Here is a 14,526-nt window from a genome sequence, read left to right as displayed (position 1 = left end):
ACACTTCCGCTTCCGGGGTCGCGTGTTAACTTTCCACTGTCTCCTCACAGCGTCACCGGGTGGCGCTGATACCTCGCTAGCTCACACTATAAGTCAGCCAGGTACGAGTACCACAAGACTGCAAGGAGTTTCCCTGTTATCGCGTAACCAGTTTACCGACCTAATAAAACAGCGTCTCAGCGTTGTACATGACTGAATTTGTGTTTCATTCTTGAGTAAAACCTATTTATAGTGTTCCATGACGTGACGTACTGGAATATTGCTAAAAGCGGCGTAAAACCATACTCACTCATTCGCATTTGCGAATACGATTCTTTATATGTATATACGACCCGTGAAGACTTGGGGTACAGTAGGTCTTCAGCAACCCTTGCTTGCCGCAAAAGGCGACTACGCTTGTCGCAAGAGGCGACTAATGGGATCGGGTGGTCAGGCTCGCTAAATTGGTTGATGCATGTCATCGATCCCAATTGCGTGGATCGATGTTCATGACGTCAATCACTGGACTGTCTGGTCCTGACTCGATTATTTACAGACCGCCGTCATATAGCTGGAATATTGATAAGTGCGGCGTTAAATAACAAACAAGTGATTGAGTGAGTATTGGTTTAGGCCGCTTTTAGCAATATTCCAGCAATATCATGGCGAGGGACACCAGAAATGGGCTTCACACATTGCACCCATGTCGGGAATCGAACCCGGGTCTTCGGCGTGACGAGCGAACGCTTTAACCACTAGGCTACCTGACCGCCCCAAAATAACAAACAAACAAACAATGATATGGGGGTATATTTAGGCGAGATACATACTGTATTTTCAGTGTAAAGCTGGGTTACCTGAACATTTAACCCCGCTTAATTGAATTTGAAACCGTGTAAAATCTTGATAATGACATTATATAGGGAAACCAGTGAATTAAGAGAAGATTTTCAGTTGCAAAGTCTGTTGAATTTCTACGATTGTTTTTACAACATTTGGGAACATTATTTCGTTTTCGAATCCAGTTTTTAAAAAATTGATTTTGGTACAGTTTCTTTTGCTCGTCAGTGTATATTGTAAAATAACACCTATTTATTCGCTTACACTGATGTTGTTTCATGAATGTTTTTGATAAATGTCGGAGAAATAATCTTGAACGCGACGTAAAACCCCACTTCCACGTCACCTCACCTCACCCTCTCATCATTTTGCCCAGTCATACATGGGTTTTTTACGAGCGCTTAAGTCACCAGTCCAGGTCAGAATACGCACCGCATGCTTGTCGGAAGAGACGACTGAAAGGGGGTTCGGGTCCTTAAGGTCTTTGACAAGGCTTTTCATCGAACCTCGAAGGCGTGGGGCCCTACCATTCTTTCAGTCACTGGTTTGTCTGGTCTAGATTCGATTATATAATGGTTGGTTGGTTGGTTAGTTGTTTAACGCCGCAATCAGCAATATTCCAGCTATATGACGGCGGTCTGCAAATAATCGAGTCTGGACCAGACAATGCAGTGATTAATATCATGAGCATCGATCCACGAAATTGGGATCGATGACATCCATCAACCAAGTCAGCGAGTCTGACCACCCGATGCCGTTAGTCGCCTTTTACGACAGCATGGGTTGCTGAAGATCTATTCTACCCCGGAATCTTCACGGGTCCGATTATACAATGACAACCGCGATATGTTGGTATTGTGCAGTCTGCGTCGTTACGCTACAACATTCACTCAGTATGATCATATTAAATTTTGTTTTTGTTTGTTTGTTGTTTAACGCGGTATTCAGCAGTATTCCAGATGCATAACGGCGGTTTGTAAATAATCGACTCTAGTCCAGAAAATCCAGTGATTAACATCACGAGCATCGATCTATGCAATTGGGATACGATGACATGCATCAACCCATTCAGCGAGTCTGACCACCCGATCCCGTTAGTCAATTCTTACGAAAAGCATAGTCACCTCTTACGGAAAGCATAACGCATTCTCACCATCACTAATTGACCGTGTTGTTCGTTTGATGTTAACGCCGCGCTCAGCAATATATGCCAGCTGTATGACAGCGGCCTTTGGAAAAAGTATGTACCAAACAAACCAGTGATTGACATAATGAGCAACGATGACACGCTATGAACGAAGTCCCCTGACCACCCAATTCATTCAGTCATCACATACAACAAGGATAGGTCGCTGGGCAGCTCAGACTGATGCACACGGGGCTGCAACAGATGAAGAAAGGGTGCCGAAAAACACATAGGAAATATATGATTTTTTAAGATTTTTTTTCTAAAGGATGGCAAGAGGAATCATCAAAATATCCAGGCTTGCTCCACCCAAACTCATAAATCGTCGCTTTATATCACATACAGTTGCTATTTTATTTTTTTAAAGGATTTGGGAGAATTCACAGTAAACCCCCTCTGATTGTAACAGCTGCTTTGACGGCCGCATCACCGCGGAAGCTAATATTCACAGTATTGTACTTTTTTCAGTCATTGTCGGTAGCCGTATTTAAATAATTATACTTACAATTATAGGTTACAAAACGCAAAGTTGCGGTTACTACAATATTCAAAGGATGTGTGGCAATACATTTCGTGCAGAAAACCAGATAGAAATCTTCAAAGAGAATGTATTTTAGAGTTTGGGGACAACAGAGAGTTTGGAATTTGGCGCTTTTCTATATACGACTGTGACGTCATATCTTTTACGTCACAATGAGCGATATGACGCCATAAAGGTGACGCGAGGGGTAGTACGAAAGCTTTGCAAAGCTTGCTTAGGGGCATTCACATGGTACAATTAGTTGGTACAACTTGTTGTGCGAACAGAAGTTGTACACAACTCGGCATTCACACAGCGGCGAGTTGCATACAACTTGGGTCTCGCGGAATCTCTGACAAAAAGCCTGTGATTCACTTCATTACCGCTGGAATCCTGCTTGCCGAGTTATGTTCAGACGCATAGTTTAGAAAAATCAACCCTGTGCGAAAATTGCGGTCCCGCAGTGCTGGACCAACCAATTTAACGGAGTTGTATATCATTGAATCTTTAACCCCATGGTGGCAGAATTAAAGCAAAAAGTGTTACTTCGTGTGTTTCCATGCATAACGTGGTGTCATGTGCGTGTGTCTTCAAACAGACGTTGACGTTGCCCATAGGATGATTATCATTATGAATGATGCCGAGGAGTCGGTACTCGTGTAGGTCGACAGGCGTACTGTCATTCGTGTCTCCATGCGCACGTCATGTACTTCGTGTGTTTCCATGCAAAACGTGGTGTCATGTGTGTGTGCGCGCGTGTGTGTGTGTGTGTGTGTGTGTCTTCAAACAGACGTTGACGTTGATCCATAGGATGATTATTATTATGAATCATGCCGAGGAGTCGGTACTCGTGTAGGTCGGCAGGCGTACTGTCATTCGTGTCACCATGCAAACGTCATGTACTTCGTGTGTTTCCATGCACACATGATGTACTTCATGTTGCCATGCAAACGTGATGTCATGCGTGTGTGTCTTCAAACACACGTTGAGCCACAGGATTATTGATCCTATTTAGTATTTTATAAGGATAGAGAGAGATCGATAGACATACGTGGTGTTTGACTCGTGCGTCCAGGCACACGTGGTGTTTCACGCGTGTATTTATACAAATTTATTTTGATTTTGAGACGCACCATGGTGGTGTCACGCGTAGGCGTGTGCCTCCAAGAGGGCGAGGGGGGAGGGTGTGGGTTCTTTGTTTTGGATGGTTGTTGTTTGGGTTGGCAAAGCAACCAGGGTGGGTGTCGATTAGTCTGAACACCATGTGGACTCCATCATGTCTTACCAGGCAGCTGATTTTTCATCTTTCTTTTTTCTTCACATTTACAACGAGCATGTGCACTGGCATGACAGACACACAGACAGACAACGTAGACGACATCTCAACTCAACCTCTACCCTCGGTTCTGCACTCTATTGGAGTTGAGATCAATCAAGACACAAAGAGTCAGTTCAATTTATTCCTATTTAATAATGTACAACAACATAGATTCAGGGCAAACAATGTGAAATAATGCGAATAATGCGAAAAAGTGGATGACAACCTTCGTCATCAACATCACACAGGTAGCCTGCTCAATGTTGCAACGAGTGCTGCTGTGGCTGCTGCTGCTGCTGGTGAGGGTGTTGTTGTTGCCGCGACTGCTTCTGCTGCTGCGTGGAGCGCGTCGAAGAGTTCTGCTAGTGAGGGTGTTGCTACTGGTGCTTTTATGGCTGTGGGGGTGGTGTCTGCCACTGCCACTGCTGCTGCCACTAGTTTTGGTGTGGGTGCTGTTGATGAGGGTGCTGTGGTGACTGTCACTCGGTTTGGTGTGGGTGCTGCAGCATCTGGTGGTGGTGAAGACTGCGCTGAAGTTACTCCTGTTACTACGGCGACGAGTGCAGCTGTTGCTGCTTCTACTGCTGTGGGTGTGACGGCTGTGGCTGTTGCTGCCGCCCAGGATAGTGCTGAGGCGAATTTTTTTGTTGCTGCTACGTCTCGGGGTGTCCCCTTCGATGCCCGCACACCTGCCGCGCATTGCGCCATCTGTAGTGCATTGATGAATACTTTTAGTGAGGGTGTTGTTGCTGCGTCTGCAGCTGCATCTTCTTCTTCCTGTGTGGTGGCTGCTTCTGCTGCTGCTACGGGTGTTGTTGATGGTGTCGTCTGCGATGAGTACTGCTGCAGCAAGGGTGCATGTGAGGTTACTATTTCAACGAGTGCTACTGCTGCTGCTTCTATGGCTGCAGGTGTTGCTGCGGCTGATGCTAGTATTGCTGTCCATAGTGCCGAATCGAGTTGTTGTGCTGCTTTCACTTGTTCTGAGGGTGTTGTTGTTAGTATGGGTGCTGCTTCTGCCGCTGCTGACGCTGCAATGAGGTGAGTACGTCTGTTTCTTTTAACGTTCCCTCTGCTACCACTGCGGTAATTGCTGCGACGTGTGGTGCTGCTGCTTTTTGGGCTGCTTTGAGTATGGATGCTGTGAGTGCTGCTGCTTCAGGTGTTGGGGTTGACTTTTCCACGTAGAGTTCCATGCTGGGGATGCAGATGCCATACTCCGGAGGCAGATATGTGTCCACAACACTCGTTAACTTCTCATGCATGCAGTCATGGGAAGCTTTGTACAATGCACTTGTTCTCATCATCTCCCAATGTAGAACTAGCTGCTCCCGCAGGATGTCCGCCATGGCACGACGGAAATGCTCGCTGTTGAGAACGTACTCGTCCTTGTCCCCCTTCTCCTTCTTCTTCTGTTTGATGATGATGCGGTAGTGGCCATTGTTGTCATACGGTAGTAGTAGTCGGAACATGATGATGTTGTTGCTTGGACCGTTCAGTGAAAAGTGATGGCCAGGGAACGTTGGTCGTATTTAAAGACACTGACACTGCTTTCTGATTGGTGGAAAATCCGACCTTCTGATTGGATGGTTTCTGTCCCACACGCCACCCACCAGTGTTGTACGTCCTTAGTGTTTCTTTTCCAAAGGCGTAGCGTGAGAGAGAAAGCACAACTCAGTTCGACCAATCAGAGCCCACCCTGGTCCGAGCGCGGCCTCTGATTGGTCGACAACCCAGACTTCGGATTGGTCAGATTTCGATCCGTTTTTTTTCTGTAGGGGTCCATGTCGATTCAGTTTCGATCCGTTGATGAAACCCCAATGATATATCATTTTATAGAAAGTCATCTCTATACCCCCCAAAGGGGAGCCGTGTCTACAGGCAGTGCTGTGGTTTCGTCGTAGACGAGACGTCGCTTGTCGTACACGGTACGATAGTCTTTTTGGGTGGGTCGGCTCACAAGAGCATTTTCGTGCCGAGGTCCTTTTTGAATGATCTGATGAGGGTAATCCAAACTGATTTTCTTCTCCTCTTTCCCAGGCCGTTGTCCCAGTATCAGTCCTTTCATGGTGTCAAAGTTGAGATGTTGTTGGTTTCGTTAATTCAAAGTGAACCCTCGCACTTTACAGGTCGTGCGCGTTCCATCGGGTCTGAGGTTCATTAACCCATAGCCATAGTTTTTGGGACCTCCTGACACAAACGTCTTGATGGTGTTTCCGTCCAGTTCATCTGTAAACTCACCCAACGAATGACCCACCTCTGGATTCGCGTCGTGGGGTCGATGAATGTAAATGACGCTGTCCGTGTCAAAGTACAAGACCCTGCGACCCACCAGGGCAAGGGTCTCATACAGCTTGAGACGTGCTTGGGCGGTGACCCAAGCAGCGATGGCAACATTGAAATGAGAATGAGGGGTTTGGAATTCTTTTTGCTGGGTATAGGTCACTTCCACCATGTGTTCGTTGACAACGGTGACATCCTCGATGGTATTGCGTTCATCCCTCCACAAGGCAAGGTTCTGTACAGGATCGTTCATATAGTCGTTCTGACTGTAGTCTACCCGTTGTCCAAACTTGCCCCAGAGCGAATTCAGTTGCATCTTGGCAATCGTGCGGCGTCCTGGATTTTTTTGATGAGGTCCTTGTCCAACTCAATGCCTTCTTTGTCGTAGATCTCCTGGATGTAAGCGTCGTGATCCGTACATCCCTCGGGGTATCCGCTGGCTTCAAGCTTCTCCTTGAAATGTCGATCGATGTAAGTGTCAGAGAGTCCCACTTGCTGGGTGTCGGGATCATGCTGTGCAAAGGTGTCAAAATGCCAAACGTCGTAGATCTGAAGCACCTGGTAGTCATACTTCTTCACGGCTTCCTGGAGTTCTACGGTGGCGTACGTCCCCACCCATGATCTCTCTTCATCCGTGTGCTCGCAGGGGGAGTCTGACCAGGTGTCGGCACACGTGCGGCACAAAGGACAGAGCAGTTTGTCACCCGATCTGTAAGGCAGTAGCGGATGGTAGAGTGGTTTCAGGGGTAAGACATGGCATTGGATCAGTCCTTTCAGTTCAAACAACGCGTCCACAGGGGGTTGATGGAGAAGGGTCGGGTGTCCCGTGGGAAACGCTACGGTCTTACAAATGTATGGAGAAAGGGAACAAATATCGATGTATTTGATGGTTTCACCTTCTTGGGCTTCGTAGCACAATCGCGTGGCATTGGTGCGCCCTCCATAGAAGGCATCGCGAGGGTTGAGCGGCCCGGGGACGTGAATTCAGTGGGGCCCCTGCAAGAAAGCACGCAGAGCAGAGTCCCCCCGTTGCATTTGTGTAAACTCGTGCTCCCACAGGATGACGATCCGTTTAACCTCAGGGTGTTAACTCAAGAGACTCAAGCGGTAGTGGGTGTCTGTGTAACGGGCTCCCAACGACGTGCCCAGGACGGGATGTGGTTCTCCACATTGGGTCTTGTGACAGGCCTGGCACCCATGCCAGAAACAGCCCAGGAATTCGTAGACGGTGCCTGTCGCTGGATCGTAGCCATCCACACTGTACCGATGTTGGCCCTCTCCACAGGTGAACTCTTTTTCACCACCATTCCTGGCGTGCTGGAGGTGCAGGGGGTCCCTTTCCATCAGATATTGGAGCCAGTGCATACAGGCTTGGGAATAGTTTCTCTTGGGCTGGTAGCCTTGAGGTGGAAGAATGGCGATGGTATTGGGTTTCAGGTCGTGTTTTCGGAAGGATTTCATGGTGAACGCAGCAGCTGTCATCACTTCTACAAAGGAATCCATGCCAACCGAGTTGATAGCATTTTGTCGGAAGTCAGCACATCCCCGTCTCAAAATGTCCACATCGCTCTGGCAGTAGGCTAAAAGTTCTCGAGGCTAAGTCGAACAAGACTCCTTCTTGCACTTTTTGGGTATGCCACTGGAGGAAGACTGTGCGTTCCGCGGGAGACATGCCATCGGGATCGTACATGACGGCTGGATGGATAGGGACCTCTGTAGGTCTGGTTGGCTTCGGTATTGAAAAAGTGCGGAAAATATCCTTTCTTCAGTTCTTTCAGCCCAAAGCTCTTGGGAAAGGCTTTCAGGGGGTAAGGAATGCAATTTAAGCTGTCTTTGAAACACAGTCGTCCCAGGGTCACCTGCAAAATTTGTTGACCATGTCGTATCTTGGTGGGGAGTTTCACCAGGAGGGGGAACAAGCCCTTCAGGATCAAGTGTAAAAGGTAGGATCGTGCATTGTGGTCCATCACATAAATGCGATCCTCCTTCTAGACTGTCGTGGTGGTGGCGGTGTTCTTGTTCTTTGGCTTCTTTGTTTTCTCCACTTCCTCCTCCTGCTGGGGTGATGCATGTCGTTGACGTTTGGAAGCGTGGTTTCTTGAGGGGGAGTCATCCCGTTTTCTTTTTTTCCCCAGGTGGACTGTTGTCCCCTTGCGTGTGCTGCCCTCCTCTTCCTCTTGGTCCTTGTTCTTCTTGGGTTTTTCAGCCAGCGTGGTCAACCACACGCACACATCATGTCGCGTGGTGGGACCTCGAAACACGATCTCACGGCTGGGACCATACCCTACTTCTCTCCATGGACAGTGTTCGCACAAGTCCATGCTCACTTCACTGATGCACCGTCCACATCCCAGTTGCACCACGCACAAATTTGGAATGTGTTCCCCCGTGTCTTGCATACATTCAAAATCGTAGAACGCATATTGGACGTCGTCTTGTACGTGATGTTATTCCTCTTCCCCCTCTTCCTCCATCTCTTCCTCCCCCTCTTCCTCCTCCTCCTCCTCCTCGTTTTCTTCACGGAGAGGCGTCATGTAACAGCGATGGTCTGGGGTCATGGGTTCTCGGCACACCAAGCAGGGATGTTCTTCATCGGAGCACTCGTGATGAACCATGGGGGTCTCCAAGACACGGACCATCTGAAAACAGCCTGGACACCTGTGAATCGATTGACAGGCGCTGGGTGTTTCCTCTGATGGGGACTGGAGATGTAACACTGTTGATTGGGGAACCAACGTTGACATGTCAAGCAAGGGATCCCGTGCTCTTCCTTGGGTCCGCAATAGCTAGCGTGGAGGCAACGGTGACAGCGGTATTCCTTGGTGCAGGGATGTTTTGGGGATGATCGTAACGTTGGTCACAGCGTTTGCAGTAATGGTTAGACCCGTAGAAAGCGGGCATGGAAGTGATGACATCGTAGTGGTGATCATGATGGTATACATGTAGCACAGTGGCGTGGGGTGGAGCCTCATCACACTTGTACAACAGTCTCTGGTCCACCTCTTGACTGTAGACTTTCAGTTGATAATTCAGGTGGGACAAGGCGCGTCCCACGCGTGCGAGGTCGTCCAGGCCTTGACAGGGTCCTTCAGGCAGGTCAAGGCGTCGAAACAAGTCCCTTGCCCGTATGCCTCGAACGTCGACGCGATCTGTTCTCGTCAGTCTCTTTCGCTGGGTGGACCATTCTTGGGTCAGAGGGTGGAGCTTCTGGGCATAATGCTGTGCCACCACCAGGGCCCGTGCCAAACAGGATTGATCTTCGTTCTTGATCCGTACAATGCCCTTTTTGCGTGTTAAAAAGGCTTTGAGTCCAATCACGTTTTTCAGATGGTGGCCACTGCCCGATCCTAGCCTGTCGGGATCTGCGACGTGTACTAAAGTCACAACCATGGTGGCATCAATGTTCAGGGCTTTGTTGGACTGTTGGACTTTTTCCACGGCATGCAAAATATCTAGCCCATGGAGATCTTCAAAGCGACGAAAGGGAATCCGTATGAGAGTGTTCAAAGCGGGGTGATCGATACCTATACCAATACGATCTCCCTTCTGGCCTGACATCCGTTGATAAAAGTCATCGATCACTCTGTCAAATAATGCCGGCAGTTCCATGGAAACGCGGTCCGGTGGTACGGTGTCCAAGTAGTCTGGGTTGAAAGTCAAACGATAGGTATGTTTAGCAGTTCTTAATCGTCTGGAGCGGGTGGTGTCTTTCCTCTCCAAACGATAGGGTGTACTCTGCATGTCCGTCATGGTGGCGATGAGTGCCTGATGAACGTCAGCCCTTCCTTTATATACACAAACAAGACGATCTATTTATAGAAGGTCTCTGATTGGTCGAAAATCTGGCCAATCAGAAGACAGCACCGACCAATCAGAAGACAGCACCCGAGCCGAGTTGTGCTTTCTCTCCCGTGGAAAATACATTTTTTTCCTATGAAAAAAACAAACAAAACGGTCGGACCCATTTGGAAAACTGAGGCTCAGTCCAGACATCGAAACGGATCCATCGGCGTGTCGCGTTTTGGAGCCATCAAAACAGGAGCCCTTTCGATCCACTCGAAAAGTTGAAAAAATGAATTGTTTTGTGTTTTTTAGGATGGAGAACCCAAGGAGAAAAACAGGATAAAAAATGGTTGCCCATCAGAAGCTTGGGTTGGCGTCCAATCAGGAAACAGGGTGACAGTGTTTTAAATAGGATAGACACTCACTGGTCATCACTTTTCCTATGAAAAAGAAACACAAGGGTCGGGCCAGTTTGGAAAACCGAGGTGAAAGTCAGGCGCCGGAACGGACCAATCAGCGCGCAGCGTGTTGGATCAATCAAAACAGGGACAATTTCGAACGCTCCCTGCATTCCTAAATGTCTGTGTCTGTCGATTCGCCTTTAGAAATTCAGGCAACACCTTTAGCACCTTTAAATCCGCCACTCACCCACTGTTACTCACCCACTGTTACTTGTACTACAATACGCCCGCCTTGTGGAACAAAACCTTACATCTCAAAGTTGACAATCACATCATCATAGTCGATGACGTCATTTGTGGCATGTTGTAGCAAGATCTTTCGCCGATGTGGTGTCAACCTAGCAACAAAGTGGCTGGGTTATCGACTGTGCATGATAACTTTGATAAACTCGTCTCAGTGATCTATCATCTCCACATGCCATCGACACCCAACCTGGTTGCTTTGCCAACCCAAACAACAACCATCCAAAACAAAGAACCCACACCCTCCCCCCTCGCCCTCTTGGAGGCACACACCTATACGCGTGACACCACCATGGTGCGTCTCAAAATCAAAATAAATATGTATAAATACACGCGTGAAACACCACATGTGCCTGGACACACGAGTCAAACACCACGTATGTCTATCGATCTCTCTCTATCCTTATAAAATACTAAATAGGATCAATAATCCTGTAGCTCAACGTGTGTTTGAAGACACACACGCATGACATCACGTTTGCATGGCAACATGAAGTACATCGATCACGTGTGCATGGAAAGTACACGAAGTACATGACGTTTGCATGGTGACACGAATGACAGTACGCCTGTCGACCTACACGAGTACCGACTCCTCGGCATCATTCATAATAATAATCATCCTATGGATCAACGTCAACGTCTGTTTAAAGACACACACACACACACGCGCGCGCACACACACACATGACTCCACGTTTTGCATGGAAACACACGAAGTACATGACGTTTGCATGGAGACACGAATGACAGTACGCCTGTCGACCTACACGAGTGCCAGCACCTCGGCATCATTCATAATAATAATCATCCTATGGATCAACGTCAACGTCTGTTGTCACGCGTGGCACCCTGTTTGCATGGCAACACGAAGTACATCACGTAGGCATATACCTACATCACGTTCATGTCTGTGCCTGTCGATTCACCGTTAGAATTCAGCCAACACCTTTAGCACCTTTAAATTCGCCACTCACCGACTTTTAACTTAGACGAACGACTGTCACTGTGGGCTACAATACACGATCGCCTTGTGGAACGAAACCTTGCACCTCAAAGTTGACAAACACATCACCATACCCGATGACATGATTTGTGGCATGTTGTTGCAAGATCCTTCGCCGATATGACGTCAACCTAGCAACAAAGTGGCAGAGTCGTCGACTGTGTAGGATAATCTCGTCTCAGTGAGCTATCATTTTCACATGCCATCGCCACACACCCACCAAAACAAAACACAAAACAAAGAACCCGACTCCCCTCCCGCCTTCCTTCCTCCCTGAATCCCTCCTCCCTCCTCCTCCCTCCTTCCTTCCCCTCCGCCGCCGCCGCCGCCGCCACCACGTCTATGTTTAGAACAACAACAACACTGTCGATCTTGTTCACCTTTTACGAACGCTTCTCTGGGTTTTTCCCCTTCCCCGGAAACGGAGGCGACGCCCTCTTGGAGGCGCACGCCACTGGAAACGGATGTGCCGCCATCTTGGATGTGCACGCAGGACTCATCAGGCCCTGTGCGCTTGCGCAGTCACGTGACCAAACCGAAACCGGAAGTGACGTCACAGATCCTCTCGACCAATCAGAAGCCAGGAGCGGTCCCAGAGTCCTGTACACAACTACTAAAGCCCCTAAAATATGTAGCCACCTTTGATCGTACATACATAAAGTACAGTGCGACGAAATGTTTTATTTGACAGCCATGGGCGGATACAGAGGAGGGTGCGGGGGTGCGCATCTCCCCCCCCCCCCCTTTTTATTTCGAAAAAAATCTTTATTTCTGTATAAATTACCACCAAAGACAATAAATAGATCTTAATTGTGCATCCCCCCCTTTTCAAAAAAGCTGTATCCGCCCATGGACAGCTTTATGAAAACTGTGAGCGAACAAAATACTGTCTTATATCCGAACTACATCATGACAGATAAATTAGAATTGTACGATTGTGTATAGCGTGACAAATTCGCTACGAAAACGTACTTGTTTTATGTGGCGAAAATAAAGTTTCCGCCAGGACGTCAAAACACGAAGTACAAAGATAAAAAGGGACATAACTCCGCAATGCTTAACCCTCTGGATGCCGATTTTTTTTTCTGACGCACATTTTCCTAAGATCGGAAGAGTGAAGGTTGTGCGAGGATTGCGCTGACGCGGCACTGGATCTATCTCTGGCTATAAAATTACGTAGAGGTGGAGAATATTAACTTTCCTATTTGATGGTATAGATTTAACTGCAAATATTAAACCGGTTTAAAAAAAAGACACTTCAAAGTGTTGTCCGATCCGATAAAAGTACTTTGCGCGGGATTTTACGAGGGGACTTTTGTTAAGTCAGGGATCTTATATACATAAATGTGACATGTAAGTAATCAGAAACATTCTGACAATCTATGTGCCGTTATTTGTTGTTATAACTTTCATTGAAATAGTCAGAAATTCCGATAAATACCGTTGTCTTTGTGCGTGATTTTTCGTCAGTCTTGGCGTCACACAGGACGGTAAGTTTGACAATTTCTGTTGAAAATATTAAATCATTGCATTGTATCTAGTTTAAATTCCTTAATTCTTCCTACAATTCTCTTCCCATGCATATTCTGAAAATGTTGAGCCAATATCTTGATCGAATAGACGAATGGATAGCTCAAATAGGAGAAAATGCAACACTGTGTAAAATCGGAATTTAGCTTTGTTTACGTTTCAAACAAGTGCAGTTTTTCGAGCACAGCGTTCGTTTTCACACGGAACAAATTTTGCTTGATTTCATCTAACCACTAACTTGGTGACAAAGATAATTGGTCATTTGATTCCAAAATGTATGAGGAATTCAAGGATGTGTGTATCGCAGCTAAGTTTGAAATAAACGTGATGTTACAGGCGTCTCGTAACCGGTGTACCTTAAACGTGATTTTGTAAACACTTGCCAATATTGGGGAAAGTTCACTTCGGCGTTCGTGTTTGCGTATTTTCCAAAACATTGGAAACGATTTAGGGTTATCGGAGACGTTTTGAAATGATCATTGGTGATTTCAAAAACAACGTGATCACTAATATACTATTTTTGAAATTCATTTCTCCGAATAAATATCCTAAATTTAGATTTCAAAAACATGCTGTAAACAACACCGTGTGTGGTGATTTAGTAATGTGTAAACAATGGCGACATTAACGATGTACCTTATTTTCAGGGGTCATTTAGTACTTTTGCTTGGCCTAAAATGCCAGTGGATGATATCACAGAACAGGGAATCTCCCACCTTATTCAATACTGTGAAGTGTATAAGTGTGGGTGATGTATTTTGAATTTTATTCAACTTCAAAGTGAGTGTTGTAGAGGAGGGACATATATGTTAACCCTCTGGATGCCACAGGGACATATACGTCCTTCCTCTTGAATTTCCCACCTTATTCAAATCTGTGAAGCGTATTTGTTTGGGTGATGTATTTTCAATTTTATTCGACTTCAAAGTGAGGGTTGTAGAGGAGGGATATATATGTCCCTGTGGCATCTAGGGGGTTAACATATATGTCCCTCCTCTTGGACATGTGTCAATATTATAAGTTCATATAACCAATGTCCATGAATAGCCGTTTCATTTTATTTTATAACTAAAACTTAATGTATTACTTTAACAAAATGGATAATATTTTTCGTTAAAATATATGCACACATTTCTGAATTAATTGTCTTGGACTTTTTTTTTTATGTCGTTTGATACACCGAACAGTGATATCTATCGATTCACCAGGTGCGCGTTAGTCACAAACAATATTAACGAATTATTCGTCTCGTTTTGCATTACATAAATCAATGGGTTCTTTCTTTTTTCAATATCGTGATAACAAGAAATAATAACATAATAATGCACAAATATATGTCCAATATTGAATAAGATTTTGGTTGTTTTGAAATATTCT

General features: G+C 46.4%; 1 pseudogene; it reads right to left on the bottom strand.

Annotated features, from left to right (window-relative positions):
- Positions 1 to 4,083: 4,083 nt before the first annotated feature.
- On the bottom strand, positions 4,084 to 5,315 carry LOC139446562 (ice-structuring glycoprotein-like; annotated as a pseudogene).
- Between the last annotated feature and the right edge of the window lie 9,211 nt (positions 5,316 to 14,526).

The sequence above is a fragment of the Haliotis cracherodii genome, unplaced genomic scaffold (genome assembly GCF_022045235.1).
Source record: "Haliotis cracherodii isolate W230 unplaced genomic scaffold, xgHalCrac1.p SCAF_6, whole genome shotgun sequence".
Taxonomy (NCBI): Eukaryota; Metazoa; Mollusca; class Gastropoda; order Lepetellida; family Haliotidae; genus Haliotis; species Haliotis cracherodii.
The sequence above is the reverse complement of the archived record's forward strand: the minus strand, read 5'-3'. Positions and strand labels throughout refer to the sequence as shown.